We start from the raw sequence: 19821 nt of genomic DNA, 5'->3' as shown, positions 1-19821 counted from the left end.
TGACTACCAAGACGTTTTTAAGAGTAAATAGGATAATGAAGCCTACCAAAACAGACTCAAACTCCCTGTCTTCCAATGCTGAAAGTACTTTTTTGAAATGAGAAGTCTTTGGGATTGAAACTCTGATGCTGGTTATATGCATGCAGTTTAGTCAGCAATGCAAAATGTAAATACTATTCCTATCTCATGAGTGAGCTCCTAAGAGTTACTGGGAGGGCAGATATGGACCTCATCCGAAGCTATTCTCTAGGCTGCTGGTGAGAGCAGTCTAGTGGAAGAGCTCTCTCCACAGGCAGAACAAGACTGCTTGTGCCAAGTGGAAGCACTAAATGGATTTTGAGCTAAATTCAATGCTGTTCATGGATACTAGATGTGAGAATGGGCTCTCTGGGTATGAATTTAGACACTTCTCAGTTACAACTTCAAGGGTTCATTTTGGGATGCACATAAGTATGTAAGTGTGGAAGACTGTAGAAAATTTTGCAGTCCATCATTAGCAAACTTTTAGCCCTTCCATGGATAATAGGTGACCTGAATAGCTGTATTGCATTTTAGGCACCATGCAGATTGAACTACTATGAAGCTGTAAGAAGACCCACCAAGTAGTGATAGGCTTTTATGACTAAGTTGTGTTTGTTTTCTCTTCTTAAAGACATGCACATTTGGAAAAGTGTGGAAGGCAGCTTCTTCCCATACAGTCCCGCAGCTTTCTGAGTGAGAGGGTAAATTCCCATTGTTTAGATTCGCCTCCTTGAGATATCTGATACATTTTCTGTGCCTCTGTGCACTATTTCTTCTCTGCATGAGGTTAACTGTATATGTATTAGAGTAGTTTTCAAATTCCTTGTTTCATAGATTTAGCACCAACTGCCTGAAAATGTACTGCACAGAGAAAGTAAGGCATTCAGCTGTGGTTTCTTTTCAGCATGCTCATTAATTGACTCTTCTAGACAGTCATTGTCATTACTTGTGACAAGGGCGTTTTGGAAACTTATATGAGCTAGTGGCACAGAGATATGCTTCCTAAATACTTTCATAGTGCAGTCCCATTTTACAGAGAAGGCCTCAGCAATAGCTAAGCTGAAATTTAACAGCTGCCTGATTTCATTGGGGCTGGGTGTCTTATGTTTTGTTCTCAAATTTTGAGTACACGATTGCCCTAGTTACTGAGCTGATAGCCAGCTTTCATGACTTGTTACATTCATTTTATTTACCCGTAGATGCAGAGAACATTTTAACAGCACGTTTTCTTTTTCCAGCTCGCTATCCCATTTTAGGGATTCACCTGACATATGTCTCATAGGATGTAGCCAGGTTTTCAGTTTATGCGGAGGCAGGTTAAATCAGCATACTTATTTGCTTGTAATCCTGATTTGGGGAAGGGGGGATTTTTTTTAATTCTGTAATAATTAGGTTCTCCAGTGCACTTCTCTTATTTTCTGTGGTGGTAGGTTTTGTAATGCCAGCTGATATTATATTCCTTTGGCACACCTATCATTTGCATGCGCATAAGGCACTGAAGGTGCTCATTATTTTCAGCTAACAAGTAATCTTGTTCCCACTTAATTTGAAATATATTGTTCTCTGTATCCTAATTTTGACTTTTACAGTTACTTGCCTCATTGCATTTGGATTGCACTGCACCATGTTTTAATACATCATATTCAAAATCTGCAAGATAAAACATCACAATAAATAGCTACACAGATATAATTGCAGTGGAAACATTACGGCAGCTAGGGAGGTTATCATGATTCATCACCCATCAAGTGTACTTCATCATGGGCACAGTGGGCAGTGCAGTACTGCTCCGTTGAGTGGAAGCTCAGCAGCCTCTCAGCATCCTCAAGGCTGAATGGAGTGGGCTGTACCAACACATTTCTGCACTCACTCGACAGCAGCAGAGCTCTGTACAGACAGTCTCTTGTGCTAATATTATTGCAGCAGCAACCTATTCTCAGAATGAGTTGGGAAGGTTCATCAGAGGTTCACACACCTGCATTCTACACTTTTCTAATGCTGGAGGACAAATTTTTATGCCAGTCTCTGCTTGCCAAATGATGGCAAACCACTCCTTCACGTGGAAGCAGCAATTTCTACTGAGATTCATGCACCTCCCAAATTAGTCATTTCCTTTCATCTCCTCTCCAAGATTGTACAAGATGGTAATGATAGTATGAGAGGAATTGTCCTGTGGGATGTATTTGGCTTGCACAACACCCACAGTAGTGTATCATATTTGCAGACAGTATCAGTTGCTGTTTGCAGGGGCTAAATGTCTCAGGAAGAGATGAACATAATTCCAACAAAAGAAGTAAGCTTAGTAATTTATCTAGTTTGGAAAGTTTAACAATTTCAGTTATAAATCCTCATTTTTTCCCGCGTAAGGGCTGTTTCTTTCACTTTCACTCCTGTTTCCATATGACATTAGATAATCAAAAAAGCAGCATGTACACTGCAATGTTAGAGAGTTCACAAAAAGGCATAGCAGAATATTGTATTGAAAAGCTTGCTCTGAAATTAAATGAAAACTATAATCTGTATTTAGTTTTGCAGTAAATAACATGCACAGTAAGTCTCAGTGCCTGTGTGTTCTTTGGGGGAAAGATTGTATGAGCTCTACCACATTTGGAGCCTACAGCATGTATATGTTTCCCACCTCCAGAATTCTGCCATGTTAGTTGTAGACTTCTGGGAAGCACAGAATCACAATGTTATTACCAATTTTTCAATTGAAATAGGAAAATATTGAAGATTAGACTATGCAGAGATGAATCTATGGTTAATATAGATGAATCCCTTGCTCCTCGAGGAAGAAGAATTGCCAAATTTGTTGCACAGATCCATAAAAATAATAGCGGAAATCCAAAAAAAGTATGTGTATTTGTTGGTATATATTCGTGTCCAGAAATTATGCTGGTATTGCAGATAGAAGTGCAGAATGGTATGCCTTGGCATCTCTCAGTAGACATGTACATCATTTCCATGCGTGTTTCAAGAGATTGACTGAGGTCTTGAAGGTGAATGATAAAAGAGTGTGAGTTGTGGAGCACTAAGATAACGCAGTCACCTGCAGGGTATGAAAAGGGTGTAGCTAATAAGCTTAGTATGTCAGACCTCAAAAAGTTGAATATGCAAGTTGTCTCCCTGACATTTAATAATTTTTTCAGTGTCTCATGATCACTTAGATCTCTTTTGCTGGACTGCCTGGATTCTGTGCCCCAGTCATAGTGAAATACTGGTTTATGATAATAAATATTCCTTCAGGAACGCATTAAGCTTCTCTTTTAAACACGGAAGTGTACACTGAACCCTAAATGTGTGCTGAGGTATCCCAGATTTCTCTGGGATTTAATTAAAGAGTTTTCCTGAGATAGGGCCAGAAAGATCTACAATTTACAACTAATTGAGCAGGAAGAGCACAGGCTGTTAAGGTCTTAGTCTGCTCTTGTCATCCATATACATGTGTTTACAAAATGATTTTCCTATAAATCTGAGCAAAATTAGAGCTTTTAAAAATGAGTTCATAATTTGCATAGGGTTTTCAGATAATAACTCAAGACAAGATTAAGGGATACATGCAGGAAATTTGTAAGAGAGAGAAGGGAGTACATCAGAGCCTGCTTATGAACTTCCCTTACATGAGAAGTCATTGATTTTGGAGATTTGGAGTTCTCTATAGAAAGCATGATTTGGAATGGCTAGAAGATGCTGGGATGATATTCGAAAGGCAATTTAAAAATAAAAGCTATTTGCATATTTTGTGACCTGTATCCTGGCTCAGTAGAACTGCTATAGATAAAGCCAATGTGGCCTGGGTTATTGGCACTCAAAACTATACCTTAACCATTAGAAAGATTCATCAGAACTTGCAGAATAAACCATTTCCATGCCTAGGAAATTTATGTTTTATAGTAAATAATCCATTATTGGAGTTCAAAATTAAGTGTCATGTGAAGAGAATTTCTTACGTATGCCAATAGTATGGGAAATACAAAAAAGGAGAGGAGTAGTCCATTATGAAATAAATTAAATCATTTGACAAAAATTAACATTATTGGAATGTATCCTTTAGAATCTTCTCTGTGCTGTATCAACAAAAATAGGATAATATAAACATTTCCAATATTAAAGATATAATTAATATGTATCAATTTAGCTAGTGTATACAAAACAGCAATGCTGTAAAAGAGAAATAGAGGAGTTTTTGAGAGCAAGAGTAGCTACTCTCCCACATCTAACACTCAAAATCTGGGACCAGATCCTGTTTCCTTTATACCATTTTAGCTCTATTTTTATTTGATCCTTTGCAGAACTAGAACAGTAAAACAAAGGCCAAATTGACTCTTGCATGATCTCGCAGTCACAAAACAGGCTGTTTGCTTGCCTGGAACTTATGTTTGAGAACAACTGATAAGTTTTGATCCTGAAAATATTTTCATATCTTGTGAGTAGTAGCAAATTTCCTAGGAAGGAGCAGCAAGGAACAGTGGGCTCCAAATTTTGGCACGGTTTGTTAGACATAGCATCTCTGTACTTTTTTCTAATCCCCAAGCTTGCAGTACACCCTTGTCAGCAGCCAGGCACTGCATGGTGCATTCAGTGCAGTACTTGGTTTGACACACCTGGTTGTGGTGTCACAAACAAGGTTACTCAGTGATTCAGCCTAATGGAATTACTGGTCGCAATTGGCAGTGAAGTTATGCACAGCCATTTCTCTGTAAGTGTGCAATGAGAGGAGACTTCAAAAATAGGTAATGTTGCTGATCAATTGTGTCCATTTGGGTACTTGCATACAGTAAATCGGAAGCAGTCCATGAAATTTTCTGTTGCTGTTTTTTGTTTTGTTTTAACGGTGATTTTTAAAGAAAATAATGCCTCAAACTGAAAAGTCATGTTCAAGAATATGGATTTTTGAACTTCATTTCAAAATCTGAATTCTGATTTGGAGCACAAATTATCAAATTGCCTCATTAAGCAATCAGAGATGAAACCTCTCCCTTGGATGGTGGCTTGTTCCACCAGAAAAGAAGGTACTGAAGCTAACAGAAGTTCCACCCAGTTAATATGTAACACTTGTTTGTCATTGCTAATCCTCAGAGTGCTCTACAAATTGGCCTTCTTTCATCCTACAAAGGAAGAACCAGAGAGGTGAAGAGATATGCTTGTGTACCAAGGACTCGGAGTGGGCCAAAGGCAGTGCCCAGCCTCCTCAGCCTGGTGCTGCGGCCTGGTCACCAGCGCCATGCTGCTCCTCCATCTCCATGGGCACACAGACACCTTTAGCAAACACTCCTCTGCTTCCTCCATAGTGCTGTGTGTTTCTAGCTCATATGCATGCATATTCTCTTGCTTTCTCTGACTGGAAGAATAAGGAAAAAATCCCTTCAATTTTCGAGATGAGAAAGTGGAGCATTATAGTAAAATTAGTGCTGGCAGGAACATTTATCCCTCTGTAACCTTTTGCTGTTTTCTTTAAACCAGCAGTTCCTCTCCCTCCGGTCTTAGTGCTTCCTACTTTGTGCCTGTTCAAAGAATCAGTTCAGACTGATTCAAGCACTTGTGCAGGCAGCAGCCAGACAAATACATCATGATCCTCTCAGTTGCAAGTGCTGCTTAAGTCACAGGGTGCTCAGACATGAAACGTTCTGTCCTGAACAAGGGACATACTCATTTCTTTCTTCTCCTCCTGTGTGCAGGAGGGGTAAGACTCACTGATTATCATTTATTTGTGGAATAAGGAGTCTGATCTCTTCATAAATCATGTAGCAATTTAACTGTCTGAGCTGTGAATTTTTACAACCCGTTTAATTTTGCTGTTTAAATTGATGTGTCGTTTTACTGCCATGAAGGTGTTTTACACTGTTGCTGTTTCGCCTTCTGCTAAGGAAAACATAAGCTACGCAGATACAACACCGACCACGCTGAAGAGGTGCAGCTTTAACTTTAGACACACAGTCAGGTCAGCACAACTTTCTGTCGTAAACAAGGCCTACATGGCACAGCCCCGACTAGATTACTCACTTTTTCACAAGGTCTGCCTACAGAATATGCACAACCAGTGTAGCTAGTTGTGTTTTAATAAATAATAATAATAGGTGTCTAATTACAGCGGCCTGTTTATGCAATTTCCTGTGGGCCTCTCACAGGGCAATGATGCGCTCTGTGCTTCACCACGCAGCCACAATGGCAATATATCTCATGTGGACTGCTGGCAGTTGAGCACTGTCCATCTAGAACAAAAGCATTGTCTGCAACTGCTACCAAAGGCTCAACCAGGTAAATGTTTACTCACAAGCACAGCTTTTATGACTGTGAATTGTCCCACTGATTTCAAAGGGGCTGTGCCTTGTAGTAAGTCTTTGCAGAATCAATGCTTTAATCAGCATGCTTAGATGTTTAATTTTGTTCTCTACAAACATGTTTGCAGGATGCTAAACCAGTCTCATGATTCCCCACGTGCTGGTTAGCTCTTTGGGAAGTGCATTGCATTTCAAATTTTAAAAAGCTCAGGCAAACAAAATCCACTGTTACACTTACTCCAAGATGTACTATGATGTTTTGTGATAGATGTAGTGGTCAGAATATCACACAGACAAATAGGAATATGCAAATATTCAGATAGAAAGGTGAAAATAATCAAATGACAATGTTCCAAAATCATGTTGAATAGTGGGACCTGGAAGTTGAGGATTGGATTTGTTGCTGTAATGAACAGACCTCATTCACTGATGTCAAAGGCTAGGATGAAATGGAAATAAAAACAGGTAGAAAATGTGGCTTTTATGGAAGGAAAATCAACACTGTTTTTCACTTGTTTTCCCTCCCCTTCTCTCACTATGCATACAGTTCCTGTTGTCTCTTTTTGCCCCGCTGTCTTGCTTTTCCACTCTGTGTACCCTTTTTATACTTGTGTGGCACAAATAATCAGTTTTGCTTGATACTACCAAATCTGTGTGGTTTGTTGAGTGCTCCTGTCTGCCAAAAATCAATTATATAACTTTTGCACTTGATGTTTCCCCCTGATGCTTAACCTGTTACAGATCACTAAGGAATTTAGTCACAAAGGTGCTCACCTTCTTCTTTGTAAGCAGCAATGCCCTTGAAGATGCCTTGACCCTTTCCCAAGGAGCTCAAGGAAGACAAATGACATGTCTGTGCTGTCCAGATCGATCCGCTGCAAATCTTGTATTTACTTCTTACCTTCCCTCATCCACAAAGCATGCCTCTCAGTGTGCACTTGCAAATTCAGTTGGGCACCTGGCAGCTGAGTACGTAGGTGGGAAATTCAAATACGGGTGGTAGCTGGGTCCATTCCTGGGTTCCACTTCTCTGCCAGCAGGGTGATGCCTGTGCATCCCAATAAGGTGCTGACATCTCCATGCTGGAGACGTATGTGGTGTACAGCATCTGGCTTATGAATGTGATTTCATGTTTTGACAGTGTAATTAAAAACATAACCACCATGTAACGAAACAGCTTTCTAGAAAAGGTTGTGAAGAAGTTGAAGTTATCATACAACAGTTGTAAATTATATTACCGTAATTATGTCTCTATTGTACAAGCAGTAATAATTAAAATCTAATCCAGTACAACCATACAAGCTGCCATTGCTCTCACTAACGTATGCATAGAAATAGGAGAATAGGGAGAAGCTGTACATATACACATGCATATATGTACACAATGAGGTTAATACTTGTGTTTTCTCAGCCTAGATATACTGCCAGGAAACATCATTTAATGTTAATAAAGTAATATTAACGATTTAAAAAATGTTAAATGCTTATTATCAGCACTTTGAAGAATGCAGAAGGAAAAAGGCACAGATGAGTCAACACCATCATGCTGCTGCACAAAAGCAAACATCCTATGGGGTGATATTTAGAGGAGTGTTGCATGTTGGTAAAACCAAGAAATGCTTCCATGCTACTCAACATGCTAAAGGTCTGAATTTCAGAATTACTTGCGCTTGGTTTTGTAGATCGAAGAGAGCAAAAATCCATGGAAAAGCAACAGAACTGATTGCTTTCCCTAACCCGTTATGACAGAACATTAACTGAGATGCTGCAGAGAAACTGACTATCTGCATTTTTTGATCTAGATGATTTGGATAAGCTTTGCGTGTTCATAAAGTAGGGAGGGAATAGGATATTACTGACTGACTGTCACTGAAAGCACTCACACTTGGTGTAAAATATAATGATCTCCCTCTTCACAAAGCAGCATAGGGCTTGCAGAAATGGAGGCTGAAAATTTAAGTGTTTCCATAACAAGAGCAATTTAAAAAGAAAGAGATTATTTCAGGACAGTACCAAAATACTGAGGCCAAGACTGTCAGAAGCAGCAGCATGCAGTAGGAGATTAGAGAAGGAGCCAACAGACTGAATTCAAATCCTTCTGTTATTGATCTGCTCAGCAGTTGTGTTAAGGTCGTTTTTCTTTCTCTTTCCCTTTGCGCTCCTTGCTGTCTCCTTTATGTGTTTTGACCTTTTTGGTACCTTTGACTTTTATCTCTTTGGAGCCTGCCCATCTTTCCCAATGTTTCCCTAGTGTTTAGCACAATGCATCTCTGCAATCTTTTGTGACACCGTAGACACTACTGCAGTACTAATTTAGCAGGGAGAAAATGAATTTCCTTCACAGGCAGAGAAATTACTCCAAATATATATTAACATCTGAGGCTTGAATTCTAACAAATGTCTCTTTGGTTCTGCGGCATCCACTTCGGCATACCATTGACTTCACAGTAACTATGCTGCAGAGTGAAACTATACATATGCTGCAGACAGCTTTCCTTTGGCTGCAGACTGCAGAAAGTTAGACTGGCATTAACAGCTGCCTGCGGCACAGGTTACAGTAAAGTATATCATGTTCATATCATCATTACATACCTTGGATTCCTCGGCAAGCTTCAAGTCTGGGGGTGAGGAGAGCCCTTCGAACCGTAAATTAGCTTGACATGGTGAACTATGCAGCTCTGTCCTTCAGCTAGGAGAAAGAAATACTTTTATTCCATGGAGATGTTCTTGAGACTGCTGAAGAGCAAATCAAGACTTGATCTCCTCCCTTCTTTCAGAAAACTTGGAGACATTTCTGTCTGTCACAGATGCTACAAATATTCTTAATGCACCTATATATCTGAGGCAAGGTGAAGTGTAAATCTTCATTCACAATGCAACTTGGATAATTAACAAGTGTGCTTACAGCTAAGTGTGCAATAAAACAGTTCATTATTGTTCATTATGCAGTTTGTAGAGGGCTGGCTATTTTCTCAAATGGAGTAGGAGGAAGACTGTAGAAACAGGAGAAAGTTATTGGAAACCTGGGGAAAAGAGGACTCTGGATTTTAGGATGTAAATGTAAACACAGAGGTGGGAATCCATCTGACTGAGGGTGGATCCAAGAGGATCTTTTTTCATTGAAGTTCATTATGTAGTTGAGAGGTAAAGATTGTTCAAAATAATGCACATTTGAAACTAATTGTGTCAGCAGCTACAGGAGTAAATTCAGATTAGGCAGAAGTGCTTCATTGCTTTTCCTAGTGAGGGAAGCATGGCATGACAGATGTCTCTGACTGAAAACAAGTTCTCTTTTTTTCTCTCATTTGCTGTCAAAGTTTAACAAGCCTATCTGCATGCACTTCTTCCATACTTTCTGATAGTTTTCTCAATTGCAGGTGAACCTTTGTGCCATGAAATGCAGCATTGTCAGCTCATTGAAACAAGCTCTGAGCTGCAGTATCTTTTTTTTTTTTTTTTTTTAAAGGAATAAATAAGTTCTGAATATAGGACATCAGCACATTTGTTTGTATTTGGAAATCAACACCATTTTTGTATCTTCCCAGAGAAATTGCCGTGCAAAGCAATTTCCCACCCTGGATTCAGCACTCTGCTTCTGCATCGTTCCCAATCCCCGCTAATCCTGGGCACAAAAAGTCCCCACGGCCGTTGGTGCTGCTGCAGGGCACACGTGGTGCTGCAGTCACAGGGATGGCCCCGTTATGGGGCTTTTCACCTTGATGTGTTGCCTTGCATCAAACAGAAAATGTATAGGCCTCAAAATACTCATCATACTATCTAGTAATAGTTTGGACAGTAGGAGAGATCCAACTGCATGCAGACCGTTCTGCAGCAAACAAGGGATTTGTGGTCTGAACCCACAATACATCTCAGCATCCACAATGTGAGGATGCCAGCTCTTTGGGAGGGGATGCAGAAGCTCATCCCCAAAGCAGTACTGCTAATTGCTTACTGTTCTTCAACAGGTGGAAACTGCAAGTAAATCAGCTTTTTGTCTGATGGCATTTACAGAAAGATCCCTGTATATGTTCGCAGCCGGCACTACTATTCCTGACAAATTAATGGTGCGTGTTGCAGCGGCTCCTATAGACACCACTCATAAATCAGGTCCCTGCTGCAAGAATGTCAGTGGCTCTGGAAAAAATGTGCTTGCTCTTTCCAGTCAATTGGACATCCAGACCACTTGGAGTACAGCTGGCATGGTCACATGCAGCGTGCCGAAGCTGAAGCGGCTGCTCTCAGCTCGTGATGTGTGGTCCAAGTCCTGCAAGAGATCTGCTGCCTGATCCTTGCGAGAGTACGTGAGGGTGGTCAAAGGCAAATCATCATAGGCACGGAGCTGTGATGGACATTTAGGCTTTGGAAGATGTGCTATATAGCTACCCAGAGCCCCAGCAGTGCAGCTGGTATGTCTCAGCATGAAAGATCAGCACAGGAATGGGGATGAGAGCACAGAACACAGCCCCACGCACTCTCACCACAAGATATCACTATGTTATGGCTGCAGCTGAAAATAGCTGCCCTACAATGAGTGTGAGGAGAGCAGAGCTCATGGTGAGCGGAGCCACAGGCCTGGCTCAGGGCTTTCCTTCTGGCAGAGTCTGGGTCCGAAAGGAGGAACTTTCCATTCTGAAACTTCCACTGCGATGCTCATGCACTTCCCTAAAGTGGAGGTTTGCACAACCTGAAACAAACCTCTTGGCCTCACTGATCATCCTGTGGGAAAATAAGACAGAGAACAAACTTCACTTCCCTTTTCCCCCACTTCTCTCTGTTTTTACAAAAATTACTTCCTTTTTCCCCAAATTCCCTCTGTTTTCTACTAGGCTTTGCAAAAACAGAATCCCTAATACTGTATGCCCTTAGAAATACTTTTTCTCAGCAGAACTTCAATCTCTATTCATGATCATTTCCAGTTACTGTACTCCATGAAGAATGAACTATCTTTACAGTTCAAGCAGAGCAGATCAGACCCCACTCCACTGGCGGTGTCTGCAGCTGTTTTCACAGCACCAGCCCGTGTCTTTTCTGTGTTTACGTAAACACGTTCTATCCCATTTATTATTGCCAAATTTCTGCCCATCGTCTGCTTCAGAGAAGTATCTGCACGTGACCTGGCACGCATCCCTTAGTGATAACCCTGCTGGTTATCGCGCTCCCCACCTGCTGCCCACTCCCCTCCTTGCTGCCTTCTCACTCTTATCCTTCTCAGGATCTCCCTTTCAGCACTTCCTTCCCCGTTTGCTGTGCCGGGGAAGGATTCAGCTTTCACTGCTCACTTTGTGTTAAGTCAGAGGTATTTCTGTAAATACGGAGGCTGCACATGCTCTGTTTCAAACTCATGTCTATGGGAAACTGTGACTGGGTTTGCAAAAAATGCATGGAAAAAAAAGACTGAAGTTTTCAAGATTCCTTCAGTGCTGCTCAGAATGAATCATCCACACATAAAAATTATGAAAACTTCAGAAATGGCACGTTAACATACCTATGAAGAACAAGTAACTGGCAATGATATAAAAGCTGTCTGTAGCAGGATGTGGAATATAATTACAGGCTCAATTTTCTGAGAGATGAAAGAGGCAATTCTTCAGAAACTCGGTTATGTCTGCTTCTCAAAGACACTGAATAAAGTGAAGGAATTTTGGTCCTGCTACACTGTTCATATTAATCAGAAAAATTCTTTTTTCTTGTTATTTGTTTGTTTTTGTTTTTTCATAATGTCTTTACTGGTGCAAATGCTTCTTGGAGAATTGTGGCAATCACAATACTGGAATTTCAGCCTTGATGACTGGTAATGCTAGAAGATGGCTGTGGGGCAGTAATTCAGGTTGGTGCAGCTACGATGGGTAAATCTTCTCCTGACTTTTTAACATTTTTATCCTTTAAGTAAATGTAGGCAGTTCTCAAGGCTAGAATTTATATTTTCCGGTGGATTTTCAGACTTCTAGTTCTTTTTGTTCTGCCTGTCCCCTCTTCAGGCAAAGCACTAGAAGGTGTGATCATTAGTACTTTCACTCGATCCTTTTAGTTTGCAGTTTGGTTTACTTTTGTGATGGATAAAGCAAAAAATGCGTCAGTCCAGGCTTTGCGTGAGATGAATGGCAACCAGCAGCTGCTCTCAGGCAGGATTCCCAAAAGCACCTGAGAAGTTCAATGATGCTCAGATAGAACATGTTTATGTATAGCTATGCTGCATGTGACAAGGCTGCACCGAATGACTGCATTGCATTTCAGAAGTGGCAGAGATGCTGTGATGTCTGAAGATGCAGCGTGACAGCATGCAAAGAAACTCAAATTAGAGGCAAGTGAGGTCACTCTGGAACTAGAGTACAAGCTAGCCTTGGACCTGAATTAACCCAGCAGCCTGCCCTGGCTCATTGACACTGCCAGAGTGCATGTAGTCATTAATCTGGGTGCAGTATCATGCTCATGCCAACCTCTAGACTGAAGCTACTATTTTGGATGGCTGTGACATGCAGATGCAGGAATTTGCTCGCAGGCTCACAGCACTGTGCTGCACACACCAGCAGGTTTTCTCTTCTCAGTTCATCAAAAGCCTGATGAAAACCAAGACTAGGGCCTTCAGAAAACCCATCCATATTGCAGGAGGATGAGGTTTTCTGCTCAGCACAAATATCCGCTTTGGTAGTTCATGTAAACAGGTTGAGAAAGGCAGCAGGCAGTGAAAGCTGGGGGAGAAAAGTGAAAGGCAAATCTGCTCAGGGTTAGGGCTAATCTGACAGAGCATCCTTAATCTGGGAGGAGAAGCTGTAATTGCTGGGCTGGGCTGTAGGGTGCCCAAAGAAAGTGTTGCACAGCTGGGGGCTGACTAGCACATTTCTTGCAGCTGTCTCTTCACTGCTTACTTTTAAAAATAAATGATTCCTCCTAAAGCACATCCCAACACATCAGTGAGTAGTGCTGGAAACTTCTCTGCATCATTTTGCGGATGCACGTAGGAGCTGTCAAATATATTAGTTTAGGGTTCCTCAGAGTAAGAGAACTTTGTAATTCTTAGTAGGGAATTTCTGAACTTACTAATGGCCTTTTATTTATGATATCAGGGTAGAATTTTCATTATCATCTACAAAAATATGCTCAACTCATCAAATCCAGTGGATACATTACTGCTGGAGGTTCAGCCTTGAGACACTGAGTCATAGATTAGAGTAAATGAGACATTTATGCCTGAAAATATCTAGGACAACATGTTGCCCTGGTGTTCACGCTTACATTGGATGTGACAAAAGAGTTTTGCTCTGGACTTCATGGAAAACATATTTTGGGTCTTACACTCCTTTGAAAATCTGAGACTTTGCAAGTTCAACAGGGTGAAAACATGACTTCTGCACAGAAGATTTTGCTTTGATGAAGCATCTATCCCATACACAAAGGGGAGCAGAGGAAAAGGATGTGTTTTGGAGAAGATTTGGCCAGCAGTAATAGGAAGCGGGGCAGAATATCCGCATGAATTTCCACTTGATGGTAAAATTTTCCTTTTCCAAATCTGTATTTGAGTGGGTATATGTTTTCTAAACTGCCTAAAAGGACAAAGCCATCTGTGGATAAATTTATTTTTGTTCTGTTTCTGTAAGGATTCCTCCATATGCCTGCTCACCTCTCTGTCTGTCCTACCAGTAAGTTCTGGACCTATTTATCAGATCATAATTAGTCATATGAGTGAAAGTTCCACAAGAAATTAAATTCCTATAAGTCTTGTGGGGGAGGGTATCCAGAGGGAAAAAGTTTTGACTATGTGCCCAGCAGTATCTGTTCTACTACTAGCAAATTGCTATGTGTGCTCTGGGTAGGCAACCCAGTATGCATACACAATCCAGACATATATTTAAATACATGTATTTCAGAACAAGACAGAGCATATACCACCTCTTGCTTGAGCTGGTAGTTACCAGACAGGGAAAGGCTGGGAGATGGGTGAAAGCTCAGCACAGACATGGGAGTGAGGATGTCTTCAAGAGGACAGGAAAGGGGTAAAGATGTGTAGGGAGATAAGGCACAAATCCGTATGAAACCAGATTTGATTTACTCTGGAGCTGATGGGACAAAAGCTCTAAGAACTGTGAGACTTAGGTGGCAATAACAGAAAGAATAGAAGTTAGTTAGTCTGGCTGAGGCATGGCTTCTTGCTTCCATGAAAAATGGTGTTGTTAACTGCAAATTGGATTATTCCATTCTCAATCTATTGCTGCAATATCTGATTTATGCCATTTGGTTTAGCTTATAGCTTCTCTTTCTTGCTTTGGGATATACATATGTGTACACTGCATGCAAAAGTAGGAGTGGTAGTGAGTGTTCTGCAGGAAAGATGCTGGTTTGCATTTGTGAGAGCAGCAATGAGATGTTAGTAGAAATGAAGTTAGTGTATGTTCATGGCTTAATTTGAGTGAGCTGAAGTGTGTGTATACAACGTAAAGCCAAAATTCTCACCCTAGCCTTTGTATTCAGAGAAATGTCTGGGCAGCAGGCATGCAGCAAGAGCCAAATCTCATGGAAGCCTCAGTGCTGGGTCAGCTATCCGTCCCTGTTAGCTTCTTGGAGTATGGGTGCTTTTTTTCAGCTTAAAATGATGAGATTAATTTAGAGTCCTTGGCTTCATACTTCAACCAGCAAGAGAGCAATATATTTATGTTGAGAGAAGAAAATGTATTGCTTGTGAAAAAGACTCGCTGGAGAATTCTGGAAACAGAAAAATCTGCTACTTCTAGTTCTGTTATTAAAAATAATAGAGAGAGAATGGGCTCCCTTCCCTGCTCTGTCACAAAAAGAATGGCTCAGTTCTGACTTGAGGAGACTAGCTTTATGCAGAACTGTTTGAATTGATGGGTGCAGATCCTGGCAAAGGATTTTCATAAGCCTTGGATGTTGTTAGAGTCCCATGAGTAATTTGTATTACATGTACATGACTTATTTGCACATTCGTTGAATCACCTATTAAAGAGACATTTTAGAAGGTGTGATGAATTGGAGAAACAGCAGATATAAGTTTTTCTAAATGGCCTGCTGCAGTGGAGGACAACCGTTTTCCCCAAATGGAAAACCAAACCTTTCAGCCAAAATGCAATCACTGTTAGCTATCACAGAAGTGCTCTATTTTCACAGGTGTGCAATGCCTAGGCCAGAGAAGGCCAGACGAAAATGGACACTCCTCATAGAAAGACAGAAGACACTGTGACAGCGGGTATGTGTCTGAGAACCAGAGAGCTCACACGAGGGAGGGAGAGCTGCAGGAATGGCTGGCTTCAATTGATACCTGCCCTTTATTACACACTAATTATTCCCACTGCAAGCCCTGCTGCTCTGCTGCTCATGCTCTAACAGAGCAGCTCAGGTTTTGTCCCTGGGCCAGGTACCAGTGTGCAGGCAGTGAGATGGTACCAGCACGTTTTAGACAACATTAAAAGATCTTGACTGAAAATCTGGTGAATTTAACGTCAACCAGTGAGAAGACACTGTTTGGGTGTGGTTACCTGCCCATGGACACCTTGAGTTCTAGATTATAATGTTATGCAAGATTGCCCCAGGTATCACTTTGCCAATACAAAGAATAAGCTATGTTTCTTCATCTGGGTACCCTTCAACACCCCCACAGTGCTGCTAATTCCAAATTGCTCAACAACTGCAATTGGCCCTTTAGGTGTTTCAAGAAGATCTCAAACCACATGCAAGTTGTAGTCTTCTCCCTGTGATTTCTCTGTTTCTACACAGAGATAAGAATCAATGATGGGACACACAGAGCCTTTTTCCTTCCCCTTGCAAAGGGAACTTTCGGTTAAGGAAAGGGTGCAGCAGCAATCCCACAGGAGTAAGGACCTGGAGAAGCTGTGCTACCCCCAGGCCCAAGTGCAATGGTCCCTCTCATCTGTCCACCTGCATGCCTCCACCCCTGTAAAACTGGTCCTCAAAATGTGGGCATGTGTTGCAGGTCAGAAAGATTACAGTGTGAAAAAACCCAGCAGCTTTATGCAGGAGAAGGAGAATGAATTACAGGGCTGGAGAGAGAAAGGAAACCCAGGAGAGCAGCAGTTGATTCACACATAAATCAGCAGAATCTGCTATCACCCAGCCAGATTACTGAGTTATCCATCCTGAACCTGAACTGCTTCCAAATGCTACACTGCAGATTCAGCTTATCTAATTCAGTGTGTTTCAGAGGCTTCACTGCTCTGCATGCCTCTCCAGACTTATTTTGCAAAAATGTAGGAAAAAGCAGCAGCTACCATTTACACCACAGATCCTGAATCTGTTGTGCTTGGGAGTGCTCTGTAACCACAGGGTGCCACTTTCCCAAGAGATGCTGATTTCAAACAGAATAGCCGCGATTATTACTAAAGGCAGGGTGTTGGTCCTGTTTTTGAGGCTTTGCTGCAGATGTCACACATGACCATAGTTGTTTCTGGTTGAGAACAGCCCCATTTCTTCTAAAGACAGGCAGCAGTCCCTGCAGGCAGACTGTGCCCTTCCTAGAGACTGACTTAACTTCCTTCAAATACACCCACCCCACAGGAGAGGACTTGGTCTGAACAAAATCTAGTCAACATAGGTCACAGTGGACAGTACAAATTCCTTAAAGGCCTGACTCTAAGGAAGTCAGTGCTGCCAGACACCTCGGGCTGTGCTCAGAAGTGTGCTGGATTGGGATCCCATGCTATGTGGGGAACACAGGACATTTCTGCTGTGCAGTCCTTTTCCCAGGATAGAAAGGGCATTGGCAGAATGCTGTCCTGCACTAGCTGACCCAGCCTGTGTGTTGTACCATGGTTTGCTCGGCAATATCTCCAGCAAACCCATGGATCTCCCCTGAACATCTCCTGTGCCTCCACCACAGCGACCCACGTGAAGCTCATGTTTTGCACTTCTGCATAACCCCATTAAGGCCCTCCAGAAACTGGGCGGGTACAGTGTCTTCTGAGGAAAGAAATATTTCACAGTGATGTCCTGCCAGGGAAAGAAATGTAGTCTTTAAATATGAGAGTGGATTTATTACATGAGAAAAATCTAGAGTGCATTTTGTCAGTATATTTTTAATACTTTCTGATTTGGAGGAAAAAAATTTATTACCACTGCAGGTGCCAAATCAACTGCTACTTCTCAGCCATTTCCAAGGAGGGGACAGCATGTCACCTGGCTGTGGGCAGAGGCTGAGGGCAATGACAGCTGGTTTTTAATCACATATCACCAGGTTTAATATAGCACAGGTTTACAGTGGTTATTTACTGGCTGTTTTATGACCCCTGCGACGTGACTCTGGATTTCCTCCAGTTTCTGGTAGAAAAAATCTCGTGTGTTTCACTGTTCTGTTATTCTCAAACTGCAGTCCCGTCCCCTTCCTTGTGCCTCAAGGGAGCTCTGGTTGGTTGGTCACTGCATTCTTTTTCAGGTTTTGGGCTGTATTTGTCAGGGTTTTAGGTGAGACCTCAACTAGATGAAGTATCTATTGACCTCTAAAAGCCCATGCCATAGTAGAAAAGTGTGACTAGTATAAGTATACCAGTTAATCTTTGAGATGCAATTTTTTTCCAGGAGGCACAGGCATTTGCTGTTGTTTTACTGTCTGCCTTGTTATTTATGATTTTTATCCTCATACTCAGTGCAGAAATTTTACCTCTAACTCTTCTGTATGTCATCCTGAAAGAGTCTTCAAAAAATCTCTGTTCTACTTTGATACCACAACCTGCCTTTGCAAACAGAATCTTCTCCCATGCCAGGACAACAGTAGGGTGCAAGACCTGGGTTCCCATGGGAGCTCCTCACAGATCCAGCTTTAGGGACTTCTCTTCTTGGTATCCTCGATTCTTTATTTCATAACAGTAGGTGCATCACTGGCACCTTCTGTGCTCGTATCTGCTGGCTGCAGCTCCCCTGCAGCAGATGAACATGGCACAGGGAAAACAAGATGATTCAGTCCCTTGCTCTGAGCATGGTATGACAAGAACAAGTATGTTGCTCTTGCCGGCACAGCTGCCCAAGGAAGCTGTGGGTGCCCCATCCCTGGAGGTTCTCAAGGCCAGGTTGGATGAGGTCTGAGCAGCCCGATCTGATGGGGGCAGCCCTGCCCATGGCAGGGGGTTGGAACTGGGTGGGCTTTAAGGTCCTTTCCAACTCAACCCATTCTATGATTTGATGTTCTACTGAGCTACCAGCCCTGCTACCACTCTAGTTCCTGATAGAATAATATCAGCAACAGCAATAATATAATTTTAAGATTTTTGTCACTTGCCCTTACCTGTATAATCAGTGCAACTTACAGATACTACTGTGATGCTACCAGAAAGCCATTCCCTCACTCTCCCGAAGCTTCAGTTTGCTGAACCTAGCATGTAAAAGCAGGTGCATATAACACTTCCACCTCTTACACAAAGGGGAAGAGTCAATTCACTTTTTCTTTTGCTTTGGAAAAAAAAGAAAAAAAAAGGCAAAATAAATAGCACTGAGAATGAGGGACATCAAGTCTGGTCTCCTCAATTTCTCTGAAAATTTTCTGTGCATGAACCAGGAAAAGAAACTGAGTGTTTTTATCCAGCTTCTTTTAGCACTTAAATTTGCACAGTATATATTGCTTTTCAGTAAATGTGCTCACTTAGTACGGGATATCTCCTTTTCCCCCAGATATTACAGAAAGCAATGCAGTAAGCAGTTAAAGCACAGTGCAACCCAGTCCTATCTGCTACTGGAGAAAGAAGCTATCCTTGCCCCTGTTTTAGCTGGGGTTGGGGGCAGTGGGCCTGAGAGAGCACTGAGTGGGGAGAAGAAAGGCACAGAAGAAAAAGCTTGGATTTTTTTTGTATCAGAACTAATAGCGCCCAAGTGTGTTTAATATTCCATTCTTTCTTCTTTTTCTAGTGAGTATAATTATTATTTTTTAAATGACATAAATAAGAGGACTGTATATAATGGGCTCCAATTGGGAAAATAATCAGCTTCTATTGCTCCAAGCGGCCGTGATCAGGTACTGTTCCTTCAGGTATGTGTTTGAAAAAAATGTCAGTGTACATGCATATACCACAAAAGCATGAATTTAGAGTCTGAGAATTAGGGAATGAAGAGAAGATCACGGATGGTTGGCCTTTCTGACTGTAATAGCCACTTCAAGTCCTGGTTTCTCTTTAGTTGGTGAAAGGGAAGAGAGCTTAATGAGAAATGTGAAGTATCCCATCAAGGACTGAGGGGCACAGCAACCAAATAAGTCTTCTGCTATACAGTGGTGGGGGCAGTTTCTGTTTTGGGAAAAGGAGGAAACAGTGACTGGCCCATGCTGAACAGGAAAGAAACTTCCCCTTTCTGATTAATTTATCTTTCAGCTCTGAATATTAGAAGGTACGTTTGCAACAGATGTTTCATGAGGAGAAACCTCTTTAATCCCTTCCTTCAGGCTAAATAGCTTTACAAAATCCTCCCCAAAGCTTTGATAACCCAGTAAAAATAACAGCTGAGCTACAGATGATCACTAATCTTGCTGTATGCTTTTGATCACAAAATGGATGGCCAGTAATTTCTCACA

The 19821-nt window shown here is 41.6% G+C and overlaps 1 long non-coding RNA gene across 1 annotated transcript; it reads left to right on the top strand.

The window, feature by feature from the left end:
* The first annotated feature begins 4128 nt into the window (after positions 1-4128).
* LOC116225780 (uncharacterized) lies at positions 4129-16475 on the top strand. Its single transcript, XR_004166156.2, has 3 exons — positions 4129-4754; positions 5853-5962; positions 15423-16475. It is a non-coding gene; the product is annotated as an uncharacterized LOC116225780 (long non-coding RNA).
* The last annotated feature ends 3346 nt before the right edge of the window (positions 16476-19821 follow it).

Source organism: Phasianus colchicus, chromosome 4 (assembly GCF_987193195.1).
Source record: "Phasianus colchicus chromosome 4, bPhaCol1.hap1.1, whole genome shotgun sequence".
Classification (NCBI taxonomy): domain Eukaryota; kingdom Metazoa; phylum Chordata; class Aves; order Galliformes; family Phasianidae; genus Phasianus; species Phasianus colchicus.
Note: the sequence above shows the minus strand (reverse complement) of the source record. Positions and strands in the feature narration are given on the sequence as shown.